The following is a 26,144-nucleotide window of genomic DNA, read 5'->3' on the forward strand; positions in this document are numbered from 1 at the left end:
GTAAAATAAAAAGAGGAGTGAGGGGAAATATGGAGGGATGTCTAGTCTTACCTTTCTTCTTTGGCTTTGGCCTTCTGTTTAAGCTGATGAAAATGGACAAATGAAAGAATGAGATTATTGCATCTTCATCAAAATTCCAAAATCGCACATTTAGATTTCACTGATTGCCAACCTGTAGAATGGGTCTCACCTGTGGCCTTCCCTGTCTTGACCTCAGAATAGACTGGATTTTCTTTTGGATCAGCTGGCATTTCTGAGGAGGAGGACTTTTTTTATGAGTGAAAAACAATGCTGCATTTTGTATTAATTTATGTGACGGTTGAGAATTACTTCTCTTTTTCTTGTCCAACTCTTTGAGTTGAATCTGGGCGTACATCACATCACTTGGTCCAGCAGTAGCAGCACCAGCATCTGAAACATACAGGTAATACACTAATATCTCTACTTAGTGCAACAACAACTCTATACTGTATTCATGCTAAACGTAACATACAGTATACGATACCATTGTCATTATTGTCTGGGGGAGTGATTGTATCGTAGATGTTAGCGCCACCTGTTGGTCAAAGAACAGATAGAAAGATGAATGTGTTGGTTTTCCCTCAGCTTGTCTAGGGACTTAAAGTACAGTAGCATGTTGTATACAAAGTGAATGGTGAAAAGTTAGTGTGTGAAATTACAGAGAGGGGAGAGAGACAGTGGTCTGGACTGAGAGACTGACCATGCTGCATACGTGTATACCCAGGATCAGGAGCCCGTCCCTGGGTAGATTCTTGGTCCTGTTGGTTGGTGCTCTGGGGCTGGGGGAGCCTTACAGGGAGAGAGATAGTCATGAAACACACAGATTATATTTTACTGTATGAAAAGGAACATAGTTGAAAGACAGGTGTACTCACGAGAATGTCCTGTTGCAACAGGAATCTGTAATGAGAAATGCATACTATTATATCAGGTCATTAATGTTTTGAACTTTTGCAATTAGAATTTTTTTCTCCTAAACATGAACAAAAAAGTTTAATGAGAAATTATAAAAGTCTCACCTTTGGCATTTTTATATCGACACAGCAGTACCAGGAGAATGGTCAGTAGAACACTAGCAACAACCAGGCCCACAACCACTCCTACTGGGTCTGATGTAGAGGGTCCAGGAGTTACGCCTGGAGAGAGAACAACAAATGGACAAAGTGAAACAATTCTGTAGATACATTATATATATTTGGCAACTGACTTGAGATCAGATGACCAGTCTGAGCTTGCAACTCCAAACCTGGAGTATGCTTTTTAACACTACAAATCTCTGATGACCAGAGATGAAAATGTAATGTGATCATTATTATTTTCTCACCTCTCACTCTCACCACGCTCTCTGGTGACTCTGCTTTATTAGATTTACACTTATAGAAGCCTTCATCTGACTTGGACACTGCAGGGATGGTCATCTCTCCTGTGGTCTCATTCCTGATGAGTACTCCATCTTTGTAGAAATCAACCTTCGGTATTGGGTTTGTTTCCTGATATCTATGTGTACAGCGTAGAGTCACAGAGTCTCCCTCAGTTATGGGATAGGCAGGGCTCTCCAGGATCAGATGGCCAACTGTGTAACATAATATATCAATAAAACTGTAAATCTGGAGTAATCACTCACAATATATTAACATCTGATGAGCTTGTATTCTATGAAATGCAACCATTCAGTTACAGAATTAAACATCATTATCATACATTGTAATGTAAGAAAGTGTTAGTGAATGTTGGACAATAGACGTACCAGCCACTGTGATGTTGACAGCATTACTGTACTCTCCTGATCCAGACTCACACCAGTACACTCCACTGTCCCATGAGAATATAAACATTATGGTACATTTGGATCCTGCTATTGATCCCCAGATAGAGCCACACTCTGACTCCACTGCTTTCTCTCTGTATCTCTTCAGTTTCCATCCAATAGTGTTCCCCTTCTCCTCACAGCTTAGTGAGAGAGACTTTGATGTAAAGTGTTGAGTTCTGTTAGGTTTCATTTTGAGAGACACCGAAGGTTGCGGCTCTGAAACAAAGAGTGACAGAGTCAAATTATAGTTATATATACACATGAGGGGGACTTAAGTATGATTAAATGCAGTTTCAATGCAGTTAGTTACCTCCTGACCAGAGAAACTGAGGTTTACTGTAGAGTGTGTCATAAACTGGGTCTCCTCTTCCAGCTCTACACACATATCCTCCTGTGTGACTAGGACCAGCAGGGATCAGAGTGTAGGAGTCTTCACTAGTCCCATTGCCAGATAGAGGCTCTACAGAGTAGGACCTATCTGACAGGGAGAGTAACCCAGCTGTGTAGGGAACAGTTCTGTACCAGAAGAACCTCCAGCCTGTAGATGACTCTTTAACCCCACAGCTCAGAGTAACAGAGTCTCCAGGGTTCAGCCACTGAGGAGAGACACTCAGGACAGCTTGGGGTTGATCTGTTACAAAGGATAATGACACGATTAAATTAGTTAAATGTTCAAATAATTTAAGATAAAATAATTACCCATTTTGTTATTATGGTATAGTACCTTACCCTAAAATCTAAATATAATTGATCATTGATCTCACTGTCTGCTATATGACCTCATTCCTTATGTCTTTTTTCTCACTATTCTGTCTCTTTCTTTTGCAATCCCATAAAAACAGACTTACCTAACACAGTTAATTGTATATCATTACTTGTCTGGGAGTGTTTTAAGCCATTTCTTTTCTGAAGACCTTCACAGGTATATAAACCATTCTTTGCAGGATCGATTCTGTACTCAGGCTCTGTTTTGGTGTAGACCAACTTCCCACTGTTATAAAAAGCATACTCAATCTCTTCTCCCCCCTGTATGTCACATCTGAGAGTAACAGTCTCTCCACTGAAAATCTGGGGCCAATTGAGTTGGAGGGTCAGAACAGCCGCAGGTCTCTCTGCACAGACACAACACAGAAAATAAACATTATCACATAGCTTAGAATGTAAAATAATGTTGATCAGAATTTTCCACAACATGACCATATCATAAATTGTCATTTCTGAACATACGTATGCAGTCTGAACTGTCTGACTTACCAAGATCTGGTCATCAGATTGCTGACATATACAGTGATGTTCACACACACACACACACACACACACACACACACACACACACACACACACACACACACACACACACACACACACACACACACACACACACACACACACACACACACACACACACACACACACACACACACACACAATTACTCACCTTTCACAGTGATAGTGACAGGATCACTGATGATTGATGATATGGATCTGGACTGGGTCTCTCCCTGACACCAGTAGAGACCCTGGTCAGACTCAGCAGCACTACTGATGGTGAAGGTGGTTCCTGTTGTCAAGTGTCTGCCAGACAAGGTCACTACTTTCTTAGTGTTGCCTTTGTACCATGTATAGCTCCAGCCACTGTCAGACCCCACTGAACACGTCATAGTTACTGTCTCTCCAGTGTATGCAGGTTTTGGTGTTATGTTGAGTGTAGCTTTGGGCAGGGCTGTGAGAAAAGAGCATAATTTAAAGATCTGGAAACATGCTTGGTAATATCCATAGATTTAGCTGTTGTTGGAACGTTTTCATACTATAAAAATACTAGGAAAAAAATACTTGTCTGTGTGCCAGTCACTCCCTCCTTTGGCCTTGGAGGAGATACGGTCTGAGACAAGTTGTGTGGGGTAGTGTCTGGAACTATTGTACGTCATCTCTGATGTTACACCTATCCTGGGATAGTGTATGACCCAGAGGCTCACTCGCCTCAGGACTACAATTGATTTAAGCCCTATAAGTAGTTGGTGTTTCTGTACCAGGGACGAGATCAGAGCCTCGTCTTAGGGGCCTAAGCTCTGTACAATAAGAACAGTTTTCATAACAAATACTATCTGGCTGGGGGATACTCCTTGATCATATATCAAGTCTCACCTTGTGACCCATTCCATACATCTGTTGTTTGTCATGGAGACTTGCTATAAAATGTATTTTGTATTCTTTGTGTTAGAGCTGCTAGCCACAACACTTGGGAGTGTTGAGTTGACCAGCCTCATTATTGTAGAAGCAATTGCTCTGTGTTCCCTTATTAATAAGGTTTGAATAAAGTAATATCCTGATTGGTGATTGACCTTGTCATTATTTATTAGAATTTCCACAACAGAAAACAGCCTCAATTCTTCTTGGGTAAGACGCTACAAGCTTGGCACACCTGTATTTGGGGAGTAATCTCCGATTCTTCAGGTTGGATGGGGAGCATCGGTGCCCAGCTATTTTCAGGTCACTCCAGAGATGTTTGATCGGGTTCAAGTCCGGGCTCTGGCTGGGCCACTCAAGGACATTCAGAGAGTCCTGAAGCCACTCCTACGTTGTCTTGGATGTGTGCTTAGGGTCACTGTCCTGTTAGAGGGTGAACCTTTGCCCCAGTCTGAGATCCTGAGTGCTCTGGAGCAGGTTTTCATCAAGGATCTCTCTGTACTTTGCACCGTTCATCTTTCCCTCAATCCTGACTTGTCTCCCAGTCCCTGCCGCTGAACAAAATCCCCACAGCATGATGTTGCCACCACCATGCTTCACCTTAGGGATGGTGCCAGGTTTCCTCCAGTTGTGACGCTTGGTATTCTGGAGTGCCATCTTGGTTTCATCAGACCAGAGAATCATTATTCTCAGGGTTTGAGAGTCCTCTAAGTGCCTTTTGGCAAACTTCAAGCGGGCTGTCATGTGCCTTTTACTGAGGAGTTGCTTCCACCTGGTCACTCTACAAGAATGGCCTGATTCCTGGAGTGCTGCAGAGATGGTTGTCCTTCTGGAAGGTTCTCCCATCTCCACAGAGGAACTCTGGACCTCTGTCAGGGTGACCATCAGGTTCTTGGTTACCTCACTGAACAAGGCCCTTCTCCTCTGATTGCTCAGTTTGGCCGGGCGGTCAGCTCGAGGAAGAGTCTTGATGGTTCCAAACTTCTTCCATTCGAGAATGATGGAGGCTACTTTGTTGATGGGACCTTCATTGCTGCAGACATTTTTTGGTAACCTTCCCCAGATCTGTGCCTCGGCACAATCCTGTCTCGCAGCTCTACGGACAATTCCGTTGAGCTCTGCGCTGTCAACTGTGGGATCTTATATAGACAGGTGTGTACCTTTTCAAATTTCCAATCATGTCCAAACAATTTAATTTACCACAGATGGACTCCAATCAAGTTGTAGAAACATCAAGGATGATAAATGGAAACAGGATGCACTTGAGCTCAATTTCGAGTCTCTAAGTACATAAATAAGACACTTGCCAGTTGGTCAGCACATGTTCGCAGTACACGTCCTGGTAATCCGTCTGGCCCTGCGGTCTTGTGAATATTGACCTGTTTAAAGGTCTTACTCACATCGGCTGCGTAGAGCGTGATCACACAATCGTCCGGAACAGCTGATGCCCTCATGCATGTTTCAGTGTTACTTGCCTCGAAGCGAACATATAAGTTATTTAGCTCATCTGGTAGGCTTGTGTCACTGGGCAGCACTCGGCTGTGCTTCCCTTTGTAGTCTATAATAGTTTGCAAGCTCTGCCACATCCGACGAGCATCGGAGCCGGTGTAGTACGATTCAATCTTAGTCCTCTATTGACGCTTTGCCTGTTTAATGGTTCGTCGGCATAGCAGAATTTCTTATAAGCTTCCAGGTTAGAGTTCCGCTCCTTGAAAACGGCAGCTCTACCCTTTAGCTTGGTGCGGATGTTGCCTGTAATCCATGGCTTCTGGTTGGGGTATGTACGTACAGTCACTGTGGCGACGACGTCTTCAATGCACTTATCGATGAAGCCAGTGACTGACGTAGTGTACTCCTCAATGCCATCAGAAGAATCCCGGAACATATTCCAGTGTGTGCTAGCAAAACAGTCCTGTAGTTTAGCATCTCCTTCACCTGATCACATTTTTAATGATCGAGTCAATGGTGCTTCCTGCATTAATTTTTGCTTGTAAGCAGGAATCAGGAGCATAGAATTATGGTCAGATTTGCCAAATGGAGGGTGATGGAGAGCTTTGTATGCATCTCTGTGTGTAGAGTAAAGGTGGTCTAGAGTATTTTTAGGTAAAACTGATTTAATTTTCCTGCGTTAAAGTCCCCGGCCACTAAGAGAGCCGCCTCAGGATGAGCGTTTTCCTGTTTGTTCATGGTGGGCTTAGGGCCAGCATCGGTCTGTGGTGGTATGCAGACAGATACGAAAAATACAGATGAAAACTCTCTAGGTAGATAGTGCGGTCTACTGCTTATCATGAGATACTCTACCTCAGGCAAGCAAAACCTAGAGACTTCCTTAGATATCGTGCACCAGCTGTTGTTTACAAATACACATAGACCGCCACCCCTTGTCTTACCAGAGGCTGCTGGTAAGACAATCCTGCCGATAGAGTGTATAACCTGCCAGCTGTATGTTATTAATGTCGTCGTTCAGTCACAACTCGGTGAAACATAAGATATTACAGTTTTGAATGTCCCGTTGGTAGGATATCTCAGCTTTTAGTTCATCCCGTTTATTTTCCAACGATTGTACGTTGGCTAACAGTACCTGATCCTCACTAGGCACTCCGATCTCCTTCAGTGAAATCTCCATCTCTCTCTCCTGCAAATGACGGGGATGAGGGCCTGTTCGGGTGCCTGGAGTAAATCCTTCTCGTCCGACTCATTAAAGAAAAATGATTTGCCCAATTCAAGGTGAGTAATCGTGTTCTGATGTCTAGAAGCTGTTTTCGGTCATAAGAGATTGTAGCAGCAACATTACATACAAAAAAGTTACAAACAATGTGAAAAACAAACAAAATAGCACGGTTACCCTTTCTAGGGCAGGGGTTCCGCTAACGGAACACCTCGACAACATTCCGCTGAAAAGGCAGTGCGTGAAATTCAAAAATATTTTTTGGAAATATGTAACTTTCACACATTAACAAGTCCAATACATTAAATGACAGACAAACATCCTGTTAATCTACCCATGGTGTCAGATTAAAAAATATATTTAGAGCGAAAGCACAACATATGATTATGTTAGGTCATAGCCAAGTCAAAAAACCACACAGCCATTTTTACAGCCAAAGATAGGAGTCACAAAAAGCAGAAATATAGATAAAAGTAATAACTAACCTTTGATGATCTTCATCAGATGACAGTCATAGGACATCATGTTACACAATACATGTATGTTTTGTTTGATAATGTGCATATTTATATCCAAATATCTCAGTTTACATTGGCACGCTACGTGCAGTAATGTTTTGATTCCAACACCTCCGGTGATTTTGCAGAAATACTCATAATAAACATTGATAAAAGATGCAAGTGTTATTCACAGAATTAAAGATAGACTTCTCCTTAATGCAACCGCTGTGTCAGATTTTTTAAAACTTTACGGAAAAAGCATAATCTGAGAACGGCGCTCAGAGCCCAATCCAGCCAAAGAAATATCCGCCATTTTGGCGTCAACAGAAGCTAGAAAAAACACTATAAATATTCACATACCTTTGATGATCTTCATCAGAAGGCACTCCCAGGAAACACAGTTCGACAATAAATTACTGATTTGTTCCATAAAGTTCCATAAAGCCCATCATTTAGCCACTTGTTGTTAGCGTGTTCAGCCCAATAATCCATCTTCATGAGGCGCGAGCACTTCCTCCAGACAAAAACTTGAAAAGTTCCATTACAGTCAGTAGAAACATGTCAAATGATGTATGCAATCAATCTGTAGGATTTTTAAAACTTAAATCATCAATAAGGTTCCAACCGGAGAATTTCATTGTCTGAAGAAAAGCATTGGAACGATAGCAAACTCTGTCGGGAGTGCGCATCATGAGACCGAGGCTCTCTGCCAGACCACTCACTCAAAGAGCTATTATGAGCCCCTCCTTTATAGTAGAATTCTCAAACCAGTTTCTGAAGACTGTGACATCTAGTGGAAGCCCTAGGAAGTGCAACCTCATTCATATCTCACTGGGATTTCAATAGGCACTGTTTTGAAAATCAATTTCTCACTTCCTGTTTGGATTACTTCTCAGGTTTTTGCCTGCCATATGAGTTCTGTTTTACTCACAGACATCATTCAAACAGTTTTAGAAACTTCAGAGTGTTTTCTATCCAATAGTAATAATAATATGCATATATTAGCATCTGGGACAGAGTAGGAGGCAGTTCAGTCTGGGCACGCTATTCATCCAAAAGTGAAAATGCTCCCCCTAAGAGACAAAATCGGCAGCCATCTTCTACGGTGCCATTACAAAAGTGTTCTGACTTCTGTAGTTAGTACCGTAACTATACTTTTTTACATTCATATGGACACACAGACCATTTCATGTGGACACATCGACCACACAGACCATTGAGTGACTCAATATAAAGTGTCCATTTGTATGATAAAAAACTAAGTAAAGTAACTCACCTTTCACAGTGATTGTGACAGGATCACTGATGATGGATGATATGGATCTGGACTGGATCTCTCCCTGACAACAGTAGAAACCCTGGTCAGAATCAGAAGCTCTCCTGATGGTGAAGGTGGTTCATGTTGTAGTGTGTCTGCCAGAGAAGGTCACTACTTTCTTAGTGTTGTCTTTGTACCATGTATAGTTCCAGCCACTGCCGACTGAACACGTCAGAGTTACTGTCTCTCCAGTGTATGCAGGGTTTGGATGTACGGTCAGTGTAGTTTCAGGAAGAGCTAAGAAAACAAAAAGCAGAATATCAAAACATCTGGATACATGCGTGATAACAAATGAATACATAAACTATATAGTTTATGTATTGTACCAGTCAACAGTTTGGACATACCTACTCATTCAAGGGTTTTTCTTTATTCGCTACATTGTAGAATAATAGTGAAGACTTGAAAACTATGAAATAACATACATGGAATCATGCGGGAACCAAAATAGTATTAAACAAATCTAAATATATTTTAGATTTTAGATTCTTCAAAATAGCCACTCTTTGCCTTGATGACAGCTTTGCACATTCTTGGCATTCTCTCAACCAGCTTCACCTGGAATGCTTTTACAGCAGTCTTGAAGGAGTTCCCACATATGCTGAGCACTTGTTGGCTGCTTTTCTTTCACTCCGCGGTCCAACTCATCCCAAACCATCTCAATTGGGTTGAGGTGGGGTGATTGTGGAGGCCAGGTCTTCTGATGCAGCACTCCATAACTCTCCTTCTTGGTAAAATAGCCCGTACACAACCTGGAGGTGTGTCGGGTCATTGTCCTGTTGAAAAATAAATGATAGTCCCACTAAGCCCAAACCAGATGGGATGGCGTGTCGCTGCGGAATGCTGTGGTAGCCATGCTGGTTAAGTGTGCCTTGATTTCTAAATAAATCACAAAGGGTGTCACCAGCAAAGCACCCCCTCAACATCACACCTCCTCCTCCATGAGTCACGGTGGGAACCACACATGCGGAGATCATCCGTTCACCTACTCTGTGTCTCACAAAGACACAGTGGTTGGAACCAAAAATCTCAAATTTGGACTCATTTGACCAAAGGACAGATTTCCACTGGTCTAATGTCCATTGCTCGTCTTTCTTGGCCCAAGCAAGTCTCTTCTTATTATTATCTCTTCTTCTTATTGTCCTATAATAGTGGTTTCTTTGCTGCAATTTGACCATTAAGGCCTGATTCACACAGTTTCCACTAAACATTTGATGTTGAGAGGTGTCTGTTTCTTGAACTCTGTGAAGCATTTATTTGGGTTGCAATTTCAAAGGCTGGTAACTCTAATGAACTTATCCTATGCAGCAGAGGAAACTCTGGGCCTTCCTTTCCTGTGGCGGTCCTCATGAGAGCCAGTTTCATCATAGCGCTTGATGATTTTTGCAACTGCACTTGAAGAAACTTTCAAAGTTCTTGAAATGTTCTGTATTGACTGACCTTCGTGTCTTAAAGTAATGGTGAGCTGTCGTTTTTCTTTGCTTATTTGAGCTGTTCTTGCCATAATATGGAATTGCTCTTTTACCAAATAGGGCTATCTTCCGTATACCAACCCTACCTTGTCACAACACAACTGGCTCAAACGTATTTAAATGGAAAGAAATTCCACAAATTCACTTTTAACAATTATTCTACGATGTAGAAAATAGTCAAAATCAAGAAGAACCCTGGAATGAGCAGGTGTGTCCAAACTTTTGACTGGTACTGTATATATTGTTTGTATTATTATTAAGTTAAATGAAGACAAATGCTATTAGTGTACCAATCAGTTAACAGTCTTTCGTAAAGAACGCTACGTATCGAACCTACAGATTCAGATTCGATACCCGTGCCAGCCGCCACCGGGAGACCAATGAGGCAGCTTTTGGTTTTAGTTTAGAATCCTCCAATCCTCTATATGTAATTATTGGCCGAGAGTCACGCCATATTTTTCGATATACTGTAGGCCTACCATAGGCGACATGAGTCCCACTGTCATGTTGTGTCTTGTCTCTGTCCTTTCCCTTCACCCTGTCTCCCTCTGCTGGTCGTTGTTAGGTTACCTTTTCTCCCCCGCTTTCTCCCAGCTGTTCCTTGTCTCCTCTAACTACCCATTCACCCCGTTTCCCACCTGTTCCCTTTTTCCCTCTGATTAGGACCCTATATCTCTCTCTGTTTCTGTTCCTGTCCTTGTCGGATTCTTGTTTGTGTTTCATGCCTGAGCCAGACTATCGTCATGTTTGCTGTAACCTTGTCCTGTCCTGTCGGAATCTGCCGGTCTATCTGAGCCTACCTATGTTTGGTTATTAAAGAAGCTCTGTTTAAGTTAGTTCGCTTTTGGGTCCTCATTCACTCACCATAACAGAAGAATCCGACCAAGAATGGACCCAGCGACTTCGGATCCTCTCCACTCAGCCGTCGGGATCCAGGGAGCGATGCTAGGCAGACACGAGCAGGAAGTGTCTGCTGCTCGACATGCCGTTGAGACCCTGGCCACCCAAGTCTCCAACCTCACAGAACAGGTTCACCATCTCCGCCTCGATCCACCGGCCACTTCCAGGGCTTTCGAATCTCCGGAGCCCAGAATCAATAACCCGCCGTGTTACTCTGGGGAGCCCACTGAATGCCGCTCGTTCCTCACCCAGTGTGATATTGTGTTTTCTCTCCAGCCCAACACTTACTCCAGGAGCACTGCTCGTGTCGCCTACGTCATATCTCTCCTTATTGGACGGGCTCGTGAGTGGGGCACGGCAATCTGGGAGGCAAGGGCTGAGTGTACTAACCAGTATCAGGACTTTAAGGAGGAGATGATACGGGTTTTTGATCGATCTGTTTTTGGGGAGGAGGCTTCCAGGGCCCTGTCTTCCCTATGTCAAGGTAATCGATCCATAACAGACTACTCTATTGAGTTTCGCACTCTTGCTGCCTCCAGTGGCTGGAACGAGCCGGCTCGGGAGCTGAGCCTATGCAGCTGGGAGGTATCCGCATCTCGACTAAGGAGAGGGAACGGAGAATCACCAACCGCCTCTGTCTCTATTGCGGTTCTGCTGGTCATTTTGTCACTTCATGTCCAGTAAAAGCCAGAGCTCATCAGTAAGCGGAGGGCTACTGGTGAGCGCTACTACTCCTGTCTCTCCTTCAAGATCCTGCACTACCTTGTCGGTCCATCTACGCTGGACCGGTTCGTCAGCTTCCTGCAGTGCCTTAATAGACTCTGGGGCGGAGGGCTGTTTTATGGACGAGACCTGGGCTCGGGAACATGACATTCCTCTCAGACAGTTAAGGGAGTCCACGGCCTTGTTCGCCCTGGATGGTAGTCCTCTCCCCAGGATTCAGCGTGAGACGCTACCTTTAACCCTCACTGTTTCTGGTAATCATAGCGAAACCATTTCTTTTTTGATTTTTCGTTCACCTTTTACACCTGTTGTTTTGGGCCATCCCTGGCTAGTTTGTCATAATCCTTCCATTAATTGGTCTAGTAATTCTATCCTCTCCTGGAACGTCTCTTGTCATGTGAAATGTTTAATGTCTGCTATCCCTCCTGTTTCCTCTGTCTCTTCTTCACAGGAGGAGCCTGGTGATTTGACAGGGGTGCCGGAGGAATATCACGATCTGCGCACGGTGTTCAGTCGGTCCAGGGCCACCTCTCTTCCTCCACACCGGTCGTATGATTGTAGTATTGATCTCCTTCCGGGAACCACTCCCCCCCGGGGTAGACTATACTCTCTGTCGGCTCCCGAACGTAAGGCTCTCGAGGATTATTTGTCTGTAGCTCTTGACGCCGGTACCATAGTCCCCTCCTCCTCTCCCGCCGGAGCGGGGTTTTTTTTTGTCAAGAAGAAGGACGGGTCTCTGCGCCCCTGCATAGATTATCGAGGGCTGAATGACATAACAGTTAAGAATCGTTATCCGCTTCCTCTTATGTCTTCAGCCTTCGAGATCCTGCAGGGAGCCAGGTTTTTCACTAAGTTGGACCTTCGTAACGCTTACCATCTCGTGCGCATCAGGGAGGGGGACGAGTGGAAGACGGCGTTTAACACTCCGTTAGGGCACTTTGAATACCGGGTTCTTCCTTTCGGCCTCGCTAACGCTCCAGCTGTCTTTCAGGCATTAGTCAATGATGTCCTGAGAGACATGCTGAACATCTTTGTTTTCGTTTACCTTGACGATATCCTGATTTTTTCACCGTCACTCCAGATTCATGTTCAGCACGTTCGACGTGTCCTCCAGCGCCTTTTAGAGAATTGTCTTTTTGTGAAGGCTGAGAAGTGCACTTTTCATGCCTCCTCCGTCACATTTCTCGGTTCTGTTATTTCCGCTGAAGGCATTAAGATGGATCCCGCTAAGGTCCAAGCTGTCATTGATTGGCCCGCCCCTAAGTCACGCGTCGAGCTGCAGCGCTTTCTCGGCTTCGCGAACTTCTATCGTCGTTTCATCCGTAATTTCGGTCAGGTGGCAGCTCCTCTCACAGCCCTTACTTCTGTCAAGACGTGCTTTAAGTGGTCCGTTTCCGCCCAGGGAGCTTTTGATCTCCTCAAGAATCGTTTTACATCCGCTCCTATCCTTGTTACACCTGACGTCTCTAGACAGTTCGTTGTCGAGGTTGACGCGTCAGAGGTGGGCGTGGGAGCCATTCTTTCTCAGCGCTCCCTCTCTGACGACAAGGTCCACCCATGCGCGTATTTTTCTCATCGCCTGTCGCCGTCGGAACGTAACTATGATGTGGGAAACCGCGAACTGCTCGCCATCCGGTTAGCCCTAGGCGAATGGCGACAGTGGTTGGAGGGGGCGACCGTTCCTTTTGTCGTTTGGACTGACCATAGGAACCTTGAGTACATCCGTTCTGCCAAACGACTTAATGCGCGTCAGGCGCGTTGGGCGCTGTTTTTCGCTCGTTTCGAGTTCGTGATTTCTTATCGTCCGGGCTCTAAGAACACCAAGCCTGATGCTTTATCTCGTCTCTTCAGTTCTTCAGTAGCCTCCACTGACCCCGAGGGGATTCTCCCTGAGGGGCGTGTTGTCGGGTTGACTGTCTGGGGAATTGAGAGGCAGGTAAAGCAAGCGCTCACTCACACTCCGTCGCCGCGCGCTTGTCCTAGGAACCTTCTTTTCATTCCCGTTCCTACTCGTCTGGCCGTTCTTCAGTGGGCTCACTCTGCCAAGTTAGCCGGCCACCCTGGCGTTCGGGGTACGCTTGCTTCCATTCGCCAGCGTTTTTGGTGGCCCACCCGGGAGCATGACACGCGTCGTTTCGTGGCTGCTTGTTCGGTCTGCGCGCAGACTAAGTCCGGTAACTCCCCTCCTGCCGGCCGTCTCAGGCCGCTTCCCATTCCCTCTCGACCGTGGTCTCACATCGCCTTAGATTTTGTCACCGGACTGCCTTCGTCAGCGGGGAAGACTGTTATTCTTACGGTTGTCGATAGGTTCTCTAAGGCGGCTCATTTCATTCCCCTTGCTAAGCTTCCTTCTGCTAAAGAGACGGCACAAATCATCATCGAGAATGTTTTCAGAATTCATGGCCTTCCGTCAGACGTCGTTTCGGACAGAGGTCCGCAATTCACGTCTCAATTTTGGAGGGAGTTTTGCCGTTTGATTGGGGCTTCCGTCAGTCTCTCTTCCGGCTTTCACCCCCAGTCTAACGGTCAAGCAGAACGGGCCAATCAGACTATTGGTCGCATCTTACGCAGTCTTTCTTTTCGCAACCCTGCGTCTTGGTCAGAACAGCTCCCCTGGGCAGAATACGCCCACAACTCGCTTCCTTCGTCTGCGACCGGGCTATCTCCTTTTCAGAGTAGCCTCGGGTACCAGCCTCCGCTGTTCTCATCTCAGTTCGCCGAGTCCAGCGTCCCCTCCGCTCAGGCTTTTGTCCAACGTTGCGAGCGCACCTGGAAGAGGGTCAGGTCTGCACTTTGCCGTTATAGGACGCAGACTGTGAGGGCTGCCAATAAGCGTAGAACTAAGAGTCCTAGATATTGTCGCGGTCAGAGAGTTTGGCTCTCCACTCAGAACCTTCCCCTTAAGACGGCTTCTCGCAAGTTGACCCCGCGGTTCATTGGTCCGTTCCGTATTTCTCGGGTCATTAATCCTGTCGCAGTTCGACTTCTTCTTCCGCGATACCTTCGTCGCGTCCACCCGGTCTTCCATGTCTCCTGTATTAAGCCCGTTCTTCGCGCCCCCGCTCGTCGTCCCCCCCCCCCCCCCCCCATCCTTGTCGAGGGCGCACCCATCTACAGGGTCCGCAGGATTTTGGACATGCGTCCTCGGGGCCGTGGTCACCAGTACCTTGTCGATTGGGAGGGGTACGGTCCTGAGGAGAGGAGTTGGGTTCCCTCTCGGGACGTGCTGGACCGTGCGCTGATCGAGGATTTCCTCCGTTGCCGCCAGGTTTCCTCCTCGAGTGCGCCAGGAGGCGCTCGGTGAGTGGGGGGGTACTGTCATGTTGTGTCTTGTCTCTGTCCTTTCCCTTCACCCTGTCTCCCTCTGCTGGTCGTTGTTAGGTTACCTTTTCTCCCCCGCTTTCTCCCAGCTGTTCCTTGTCTCCTCTAACTACCCATTCACCCCGTTTCCCACCTGTTCCCTTTTTCCCTCTGATTAGGACCCTATATCTCTCTCTGTTTCTGTTCCTGTCCTTGTCGGATTCTTGTTTGTGTTTCATGCCTGAGCCAGACTATCGTCATGTTTGCTGTAACCTTGTCCTGTCCTGTCGGAATCTGCCGGTCTATCTGAGCCTACCTATGTTTGGTTATTAAAGAAGCTCTGTTTAAGTTAGTTCGCTTTTGGGTCCTCATTCACTCACCATAACACCCACATGAGTAATGTGCTGTTAAAAGTGGTGTATGTCTTATTTATTTAAAGAACATATTGAAGTTAGAAGCAATAGGATTTGAAGCACAAAGTAAAAAAATACAGAGCGGTGTTGGTAAAGGTCCAGTTGAAGTCGGAAGTTTACATACACCTTAACCAAATACATTTAAACTCAGTTTTTCACAATTCCTGACATTTAATCCTAGTAAAAATTCCCTGTCTTAAATCAGTTAGGATCCCCACTTTATTTTATGAATGTGAAATGCCAGAATAACAGTAGAGAGAATGATTTTTTTCAGCTTTTATTCCTTTCATTACATTCCCAGTGGGTTACAAGTTTACACATACTCAATTAGTATTTGGTAGCATTGCCTTTAAAGTGTTTAACTCTGATCAAACGTTTCAGGAAGCCTTCCACAAGCTTCCCACAATAAGTTGGCTGAATTTTGGCCCATTCCTCCTGACAGAGCTGGTGTAACAGGTTTGTAGGCCTCCTTGCTCGCACACGCTTTTTCAGTTCTGCCCACACATTTGTCTATGGGATTGAGGTCACTCCAATACCTTGACTTTGTTGCCCTTAAGCCATTTTGCCACAACTTTGGAAGTATGCTTGGGATCATTGTCCATTTGGAAGACCCATTTGCGACCAAGCTTTAACTTCCTGACTGATGTCTTGAGATGTTGCTTCAATATATCCACATTTTGGAGGTTATTTTGTTTTCAAAAAAACTAAAGTGAGCGATTGTAATCTGAATAAAAGGCCAAAGGCCAAAACATTTATTTCTGTTTTTAGAGGCAGAGAAACGCTGGGCCAATTGTGCGCCGCCCTATGGGACTCCCAATCACGGTCAGATGTGATACATAGTAATAATAATACTTTTTGATGTATTATTCGTTTTGTCTTTTCTGATGGATTAAACTGAAATTGCAACCAATCACGGCCAACCTAACTAAGAAATACATTTGACGATAGAATTCTCCCTCTACCCTCCTTTTAGGCAAGCCTATTGTCCAGCTACCTGCTAATAGCCATAATGGCGCTATATGACGTGACCATGTGTGTTTGAAAGAGTATTGTCCTGTAAGCAACTATTTGTTTACCTTCATTAGACAACTTTGTTCCAATATTTCTGTAATTCAGTAATATTTATTACCATAGTAATTTGTTATGTATCCATATCTAAATAAACATCGGCATTTTGAAAGAGTATTTTTATCATTATTTCATTAACAAAGGCATAAAGATGCAGATGAAGATATACAGTACTGTACATTTGGATAATAAAACATTTAAAGCAAGATATAAGCCATCTGCATGTGTTTATTAGGCTATAGCAGAACAGCAGAACGGTCCGGACGGCCCTTGCTGTGCCTGGTGAGCAGTTGATCAAGTTCTGTTGTCTGAAGAGGAATGGAAATGTCAGGGTGAACCGACGACCTGATGAACCCGCCAGGTATGTTGACTCTCCCTGTCAGATATGGAGTTCCAGAGCTCACAGGTGTGCCTGGCATGGATTGTGACTCCATCTTGTTCCACGCCCTCTTCAACGCGCCATTCTCCGCCTGACTCTCCGCCAATGCCGCCTGGCTCTGGACCAATGCATCAGCTGTCGCCCGTATCTTTGCCCTCACATAATATTTATCTTTCTGCTGGTCTGTCTTCAATGACTCGATCTCGGTCTTAAAAGTTTGAATCTGATCCATGTGCACCTTCATCAGATGAGCAGAATGGTACAGCCCTAAGCCCCCATCGATTACAGTGGCATATGAACAGGTACAGTAGGCGACAATACTGAAAAATAGGCCTAATAATGCTAAAAAATAATGCATAAATAAATCTTAACCATGTGCTGCACATTTTTACATTGTATCCCGTTTCCAGCGAGACTATTCAAGACATCGACTCACTGAATGAGTCGATGGCAACACCAACATCACTATAATCACAGTCAAAAGACAGTTGAAGAAACTTGCATGGACTTATGGAAAAGCTCGGTAAGACATGTTTTATATACATATATATATCGGGGGTTTTTCAGAACATTAACCATGTGTGTTCGCTTGTTTTGTACTGTTCTGTAGTTTCGATGTGATGATTCGTCTGACAAACAAAGAACTTTGCTTCCTGCAGGCCCAGGCTGTTATGCAGAGTGGAGCAAGTGAACCCAAGAGCAGACTCAGACAAGAAGACTGGGATAAGGTTAGGTAGGCTGAGGCTGGAGCGAGGGATGAGGTTGGGTAAGCACGTCCGGAGAGGAATCCAAGGAAGCTGAAGAGTGGGGGGTCCAGGACAGGGTAGCAGGACTGACTAGACATGAGACTAGAGACAGGGACCAGAGTCAGAGCAGATAAAACTGTTTTCCCAGCGTCAGGCAAGGGAAAACAGGCACAACACGAAAACACGATCTATGCAGGAACAAACGGCTAAAAACGCAGACTGACTGAGCAGAGGTTACGATCTGGCAGTGTGGATGTGGCATGGCTGAGTATTTGTAGAGGTCTTGATTATGGAACAGGTTGCAGCTGGTGGGGATCTGCTCTGCCTCCACCACACTTGTCTCCGCCCACACAATCACATACACACACAGAGAAAGAGAGGAAGAGAGCACTGGGGGAATGGCAGCAGGTTGGGGAGACAAAGGAGGAGAAGTGGAGGGTCTTGGAGCTGGGTGGAAGTGCAACTAAAATGTAGTTTAAATAACCATCTGCATTTTGAATGTCTTTTTTTCAAGTTATTTTATTAACGAAAGCATAAAGACGTTGATGAAGAAATACTGTATTGCTGTTTTGAGTTAGAAATGTAACACTTCAGAGTACTTAAGCATCGAATACATTGCAGGTAGGGGGGTGTTCACATCTACAGTAACCGGGCTATAAAGAGTCTATTGTCCTGCTAATCGGGCTACAAGTGTTTGAAAACCTGTTTTCAAAATGCCACCAGCAGTCCATCACTACTGTAAGTAAAAACACAGCATCTTGTTTACATTCTTTATTGTAACCACAATGTAACAAATCATTTGTATCTACCTTTCCAATTAATTTTAGAGTTTAGGATTAATTTGATTAATATTATTGTGTCTCTATTCAAAGAAAAACAAAAAACCCTCTGGGTTTTCGTTAGTATGGATCGGAAAATATGGCGCTGTACAACGTGGCGGTCAGGAGTAGGCTACCATACTGGGCTATTTAGCTAAAGAATCCCCTTGTCGTGCGGGCACGCTGGAGACTGGGGTTCAGGAGTAGGCTGTCCTTGTAAATTGTAAATTGTAAATTATTTCTTAACCTCTCTGGGATATAACCTCTCTGGCCAAAAGCCAGTGAAAATGCAGAGCGCCAAATTAAAATAAATTACTATAAAAATCTAACTTTCATGAAATCACACATGTACGATACCAAATTAAAGCTACAATTGTTGTGAATCCAGCCAACATGTCAGATTTCAAAAAGGCTTTTCGGCGAAAGCAAGCGATGCTATTATCTGAGGATAGCACCTCCGTAAACAAAGAGAGAAAAGCATATTTCAACCCTGCAGCGCGACACAAAACGCAGAAATAAAAACATAATTCATGCCTTACCTTTGACGAGCTTATTTTGTTGGCACTCCAATATGTCGCATAAACATCACAAATGGTCCTTTTGTTCGATTAATTCCATCTGTATATATCCAAAATGTCAATTTATTTGGCGTGTTTGATCCAGAAAAACACCTGTTCCAACATGCGCAACGTGACTACAAAATATCTGTAAACGTTGCCAAAACATTTCAAACTACTTTTGTAATACAACTTTAGGTATTTTTAACGTAAATAATCGATAAAATTGAAGACGGGAGGATCTGTGTTCAGGAGGAAAACAAACTGTAGCTAGCTTTCTGGTCACTCGCCTCTATCTAACAGTACACTTGAAGTGACCCTCATTCTGAACAGGGCTACTTCTTCATTACACAAAGAAAAAACCTCAAACAATTTCTAAAGACTGTTGACATCCAGTGGAAGCGGTAGGAACTGCAAGTAGGTCCCTTAGAAATCTGGATTCCCAATGAAACCCCATTGAAAAGAGTAACCTCAAAAAAAGAGATCTGAATGGTTTGTCCTCTGGGTTTCGCCTGCTAAATAAGTTTTGTTATACTCACAAACATGAGTCAAACAGTTTTAGAAACTTCAGAGTGTTTTCTATCCAATACTAATAATAATATGCATATCTTATCTTCTGGGAGTGAGTATCAGGCAGTTGAATTTGGGCATGCTTTTCATCCGGATGTGAAAATACTGTCACCAAAATGTTAATAACTGACTTGCCTACTAATAAAGGTTACACTAAGAGCATAACATTTCTACACCGTAATTGTAGTCTAACCAATACCCAAAAGGAGATTCAGTAAAAATAAAAATGTCATTGATTTATCAAGACCAGTCCCCATGCTTTTCTCAGAGCAGTGCGAAACGGTGCTAAAATAGTTGTAGGCTATTGCTTCAAATCATATTGCTTCTAACTTCAATATACTCTTTAAATAAATAAGACCTACACCCCTTTTACAGCACATTACTCAACACTAGTGTGACTCATGTCGCCCATGGTAGGCCTACAGTATATCGAAAAATATGACGTGACTCTCCTCCAATAATTACGTACAGTGGGGCAAAAACGTATTTAGTCAGCCACCAATTGTGCAAGTTCTCCCACTTAAAAAGATGAGAGAGGCCTGTAATTTTCATCATAGTTACACTTCAACTATGAAAGACGAAATGAGTAAAACAAATCAGAAAATCACATTGTAATATTTTTAATGAATTTATTAGCAAATTATGGTGGAAAATAAGTATTTGGTCACCTACAAGCAAGCAAGATTTCTGGCTCTCACAGACCTGTAACTTCTTCTATAAGAGGCTCCTCTGTCCTCCACTTGTTACCTGTAATTAATGACACCTGTTTGAACTTGTTATCAGTATAAAAGATACCTGACCACAACCTCAAACAGTCACACTCCAAACTCCACTATGGCCAAGACCAAAGAGCTGTCAAAGGACACCAGAAACAAAATTGTAGACCTGCACCAGGCTGGGAAGACTGAATCTGCAATAGGTAAGCAGCTTGGTTTGACGAAATCAACTTTGGGAGCAATTATTAGGAAATGGAAGACATACAAGACCACTGATAATCTCCCTCGATCTGGGGCTCCTGTGGGGTCAAAATGATCACAAGAACGGTGAGCAAAAATCCCAGAACCATACAGGGGGACCTACTGAATGACCTGCAGAGAGCTGGGACCAAAGTAACAAAGCCTACCATCAGCAACACACTACGCCGCCAGGGACTCAAATCCTGCAGTGCCAGACGTGTCCCCCTGCTTAAGCCAGTACATGTCCAGGCCTGTCTGAAGTTTGCTAGAGAGCATTTGGATGATCCAGAAGAAGATTGGTAGAATGTCATATGGTCAGATGAAACCAAAATATAACTTTTAGGTAAAATCTCAACTCGTCGTGTTTGGAGGACAAAGAATGCTGAGTTGCATCCAAAGAACACCAAAGCTACTGTGAAGCATGGGGGTGGAAACATCATGCTTTGGGGCTGTTTTTCTGCAAAGGGACCTGGACGACTGATCCGTGTAAAGGAAAGAATGAATGGGGCCATGTATCGTGAGATTTTGAGCGAAAACCTCCTTCCATCAGCAAGGGCATTGAAGATGAAACGTGGCTGGGTCTTTCAGCATGACAATGATCCCAAACACACCGCCCGGGGAACGAAGGAGTGGCTTCGTAAGAAGCATTTCAAGGTCCTGGAGTGGCCTAGCCAGTCTCCAGATCTCAACCCCATAGAAAATCTTTGGAGGGAGTTGAATGTCCGTGTTGCCCAGCAACAGCCCCAAAACATCACTGCTCTAGAGGAGATCTGCATGGAGGAATAGGCCAAAATACCAGCAACAGTGTGTGAAAACCTTGTGAAGACTTACAGAAAACGTTTGACCTCTGTCATTGCCAAAAAAAAGGGTATATAACAAAGTATTGAGATAAACTTTTGTTATTGACCAAATACTTATTTTCCACCATAATTTGCAAATAAATTCATTAAAAATCCTACAATGTGATTTTCTTGATTTAAAAAAAAGTTTAAGTGTACCTATGATGAAAATTACAGGCCTCTCTCACCTTTTTAAGTGGGAGAACCTCCACAATTGGTGGCTGGCTAAATACTTTTTTGCCCCACTGTATAGAGGATTGGAGGATATCTGTAATTCAGTGATATTTAATCCCATAGTAATTCATTTTGGATCCATATCTAAATAAACATTGGCATTTTGAAAGAGTATTTTTTTCATTCTTTTATTAACGAAAGCATAAAGATGCCATTATTAGTTACATTGTTTGTGGGAACATTTCCCTAGTTCCCTAGTGTTGCTCTGTGCTACCCAGTGTCGTGTGGTGGGGGTCCATTGTCCATCTCCCTTCCTCATTGGCTAGGTCCATCTTTTGGTGGGGCTCTCCGGCCCATCCAGTGCCCCCTGCCCTCGTGCCTTGAACCTCGTTCACTTTCAATAGATACAGCTGGAGAACTGCAAGGTAATCCCATTGTGTGCCACTCTGTAGCCATGACCAATATGACCACCATGACCAATATGACGAATATGTATTGTCCTATAACAGGGTTAATAATATATATGTGAGAATATCCATGGGGCTTTTATATCATTCTAAATTAATAATAATCACTTTGTTTAAAAAATAACAATATTTTGGAAAATACCGATATTTTGGAGATTTTTTCGTTTTCAAATAATGTAAAATGAGCGAGAAAATGGCCATTCTTGAATATGGGTTGAGACAATGTTACTAATGTGTAAATAAAGCCAGTTTGTTATTTAGAATGATTTATTTATGTTTTTAGAGGGAGAGAAACCAAAAACCTAGTCATTTCATGGTTCTCCCAGTCAAGGACAGCACAGGTATTGAACCAGCATCTATAGCAACACAACTTGCACTGCTATGCAGTGGCTTAAACCATTACGCCACTCAGGAGGTGTACAATGTGACTGGTCGGGAGTGGCCTAAACTACTACAGTAAGAGCAAAATAATCCTAACAAAATAAAATAATAAAAACCATAGTGTAACAGTTTTGGTAAGCAACACCGAAGTCGTGAACAATTATCAGTTTCTATTTAGGTTTATGTCGCCCATTCATTGCCAGTTAGAGACACAGTTGGACCCAAAAGCATAAACAGTGCTCTAACTCCCCCTTGCGCTGGTCTGGAGCAATGAAGTCGTGACGCAGGGTACCGTACTAAACCACAAATTACCTTGAAGTACCGCAGCATAATCGCAAAACCTTTAGTGGAGCAACCACTGCAGGCAGACCTTTTTAAAATGATGAAATAGCCTCATTAAAATGGAGCCCAATGTCAAGTGGTTATGGGCATGGAGGCACTGTTGTGAATGAGAGATAAGATGACTTACCTGTCACTGTCAGTCTGACAGCATCACTCCACTTAGAATGCTTCTTCTGATCAATATGTGTACCCAGACACCTGTAGTCACCATTGTTTGAAATCTTAACCTCACTGATCTCATATTCATGCTTCCTACTGAGGAAGTCTACACCATCCTTGCGCCATGTGTATTTCCAGTCAGTGACTTCTCCCCTCTGTATGTTGCATCTGAAAGTGACAGATTCTCCACTGAATATCTGGGAGGATTTGGGGTGTTTGGTCAGAACAGCCTTTGCCTGTTCTGCACAAAATAAAACCAGCATGAAACAATTACTTTACACATGTTATTTGTTATTTGTTAACATGTTAACACTCAAAAGCACATTTAAAAAATCACAAACAAAGAAATATGATGAAGCATCAAGAGATGAAGGCTTGATCAAGTGTACAAATAACTACCATCGTCATCGTCAGAGTGTCCAGAGTAGATGTGTGTACTCAGCACTGCAACAAAGAAAGTCACAATATTCCAATATTAGCTTGAAATAAATAGCATGCCATATTCATGTCACTGTTTACCAAATCCATAATGTACTTTATTTTAAAGGTACAAATCTTTAAAAGATTTTTTGCACTTTTAAATGAAACATAGCCATTTATTCTTGAAGAGTAGAATTTTGAATTCCCTCATTAGCTTAGTACAACTGTCTTATCCCATCATAACCTATAATATGGTTATTTTATTACAATGATTGTAAACAATGTAGATTAATTAATTTCTTTAGCCCCATCCCTCAGCCGTATACCACAACAAGCACAGGCTGACAATTTTGTGGTATTTTCGATTACATACTGCAGCTTGAAATGTCCACTGACTTCACATGTTGGCACCTGACTTCCCATAAATGGCACTGACTTCCCAGAGAGAGTACAGAGATCCAAAACACCACTCATTAACTTTTTAGCACAGTTTACTATAACTGTAGTGAAGGAACCCTCAACCATTTACAATAATACTACAACACATCCAACAAATATTGCATTTTATATATTCATTGTCATTGACAGCACATTTTGCAACCGCTGATTTAACACCACTCTTTAGTTCCTGAGTGATGACCTGGTTAAATGCACATCACCACGCTAACCAGGTCTGCATGGCATCAGCTAGAAAAGCTCCCATGGAGATACAACATCAAGGTAAAGTGGTCACTCACTCTCGCTTCATATATTCCTACACCATATTTGCTGCAATTTCCTTTCAGTGCTGTTTACTAAGCGTTTGCAATGTTCTCAATAAGGGATAAAAGACCATTTATATTAATGTCCTATTCCTTTTTCCCTTAAATTCTTAGTAAATCAGGTAATAAGATTTCATATACAAACACTAACTCAGTACTTACATAGTAGCAAACAGAACAAGGTGTGCTCCATTCTGTTCCCACAGACAAGTGACTTTCTCTATAACTACAGTCGTTCTGACAAACCCCTCCACGCCGTCACAGAGAAAAACAGAGAAAGATTCTAGAGACATGTACAAAGACAGAAATTAGAATAGCCGTTGATACATTTTGATCAACTTCTTCTTATGGTTGGCTACATTGCCACACACTAGTTCCTTCCTCATTTTTCGAAGACACTAGGATGGAACAAGAATAGAGACCTGAATTGACGAGATCAGAGCTTGTGGTTGGACATCAAAATGTGCAGTTTGTTTCATATTGCACTCACCAAGCACATTGATAGATAGATTGGCAAAAAGTGCTCTTCACTGACGAGTCGCGGTTTTGTCTCACCATGGGGTGATGGTCGGATTCGCGTTTATCATCAAAGGAATGACCGTTATACCGAGGCCTGTACTCTGGAGCGGGATCGATTTGGAGGTGGAGGGTCCGTCATGGTCTGGGGAGGTGTGTCACAGCATCCTCGGACTGAGCTTGTCATTGCAGGCAATCTCAATGCTGTGCGTTACAGGTACGACATCCTCCTCCGTCATGTGGTACCCTTCCTGCGGGCTCATCCTGACATGACCCTCCAGCATGACAATGCCACCAGCCATACTGCTCGTTCTGTGCATGATTTCCTGCAAGACAGCTATGTCAGTGTTCTCAAATCAAATCAAATCAAATTTTATTTGTCACATACACATGGTTAGCAGATGTTAATGCGAGTGTAGCGAAATGCTTGTGCTTCTAGTTCCGACAACGCAGTAATAACCAACAAGTAATCTAACTAACAATTCCAAAACTACTACCTTATACACACAAGTGTAAAGGGATAAAGAATATGTACATAAAGATATATGAATGAGTGATGGTACAGAACGGCATAGGCAAGATGCAGTAGATGGTATCGAGTACAGTATATGCATATGAGATGAGTATGTAAACAAAGTGGCATAGTTTAAAGTGGCTAGTGATACATGTATTACATAAAGATGCAGTAGATGATATAGAGTACAGTATATACGTAGACATATGAGATGAATAATGTAAGGTATGTAAACATATTAAGTAGCATTGTTTAAAGTGGCTAGTGATATATTTTACATCAATTCCCATTATTAAAGTGGCTGGAGTTGAGTCAGTGTGTTGGCAGCAGCCACTCAATGTTAGTGGTGGCTGTTTAACAGTCTGATGGCCTTGAGATAGAAGCTGTTTTTCAGTCTCTCGGTCCCAGCTTTGATGCACCTGTACTGACCTCGCCTTCTGGATGATAGCGGGGTGAACAGGCAGTGGCTCGGGTGGTTGTTGTCCTTGATGATCTTTATGGCCTTCCTGTGACATCGGGTGGTGTAGGTGTCCTGGAGGGCAGGTAGTTTGCCCCCGGTGATGCGTTGTGCAGACCTCACTACCCTCTGGAGAGCCTTATGGTTGTGGGCGGAGCAGTTGCCGTACCAGGCGGTGATACAGCCCGACAGGATGCTCTCGATTGTGCATCTGTAGAAGTTTGTGAGTGCTTTTGGTGACAAGCCGAATTTCTTCAGCCTCCTGAGGTTGAAGAGGCGCTGCTGCGCCTTCTTCACGATGCTGTCTGTGTGGGTGGACAAATTCAGTTTGTCTGTGATGTGTACGCCGAGGAACTTAAAACTTACTACCCTCTCCACTACTGTTCCATCGATGTGGATAGGGGGGTGTTCCCTCTGCTGTTTCCTGAAGTCCACAATCATCTCCTTAGTTTTGTTGACGTTGAGTGTGAGGTTATTTTCCTGACACCACACTCCGAGGGCCCTCACCTCCTCCCTGTAGGCCGTCTCGTCGTTGTTGGTAATCAAGCCTACCACTGTTGTGTCGTCCACAAACTTGATGATTGAGTTGGAGGCGTGCGTGGCCACGCAGTCGTGGGTGAACAGAGAGTACAGGAGAGGGCTCAGAACGCACCCTTGTGGGGCCCCAGTGTTGAGGATCAGCGGGGTGGAGATGTTGTTACCTACCCT

The 26,144-nt window shown here is 43.7% G+C and overlaps 1 pseudogene; it reads right to left on the reverse strand.

Annotated features, from left to right (window-relative positions):
- Positions 1-473: 473 nt before the first annotated feature.
- On the reverse strand, positions 474-24,767 carry LOC139379183 (Fc receptor-like protein 5; annotated as a pseudogene).
- Positions 24,768-26,144: the final 1,377 nt, after the last annotated feature.

Source organism: Oncorhynchus clarkii, chromosome 21 (assembly GCF_045791955.1).
Source record: "Oncorhynchus clarkii lewisi isolate Uvic-CL-2024 chromosome 21, UVic_Ocla_1.0, whole genome shotgun sequence".
NCBI classification, from domain to species: Eukaryota; Metazoa; Chordata; class Actinopteri; order Salmoniformes; family Salmonidae; genus Oncorhynchus; species Oncorhynchus clarkii.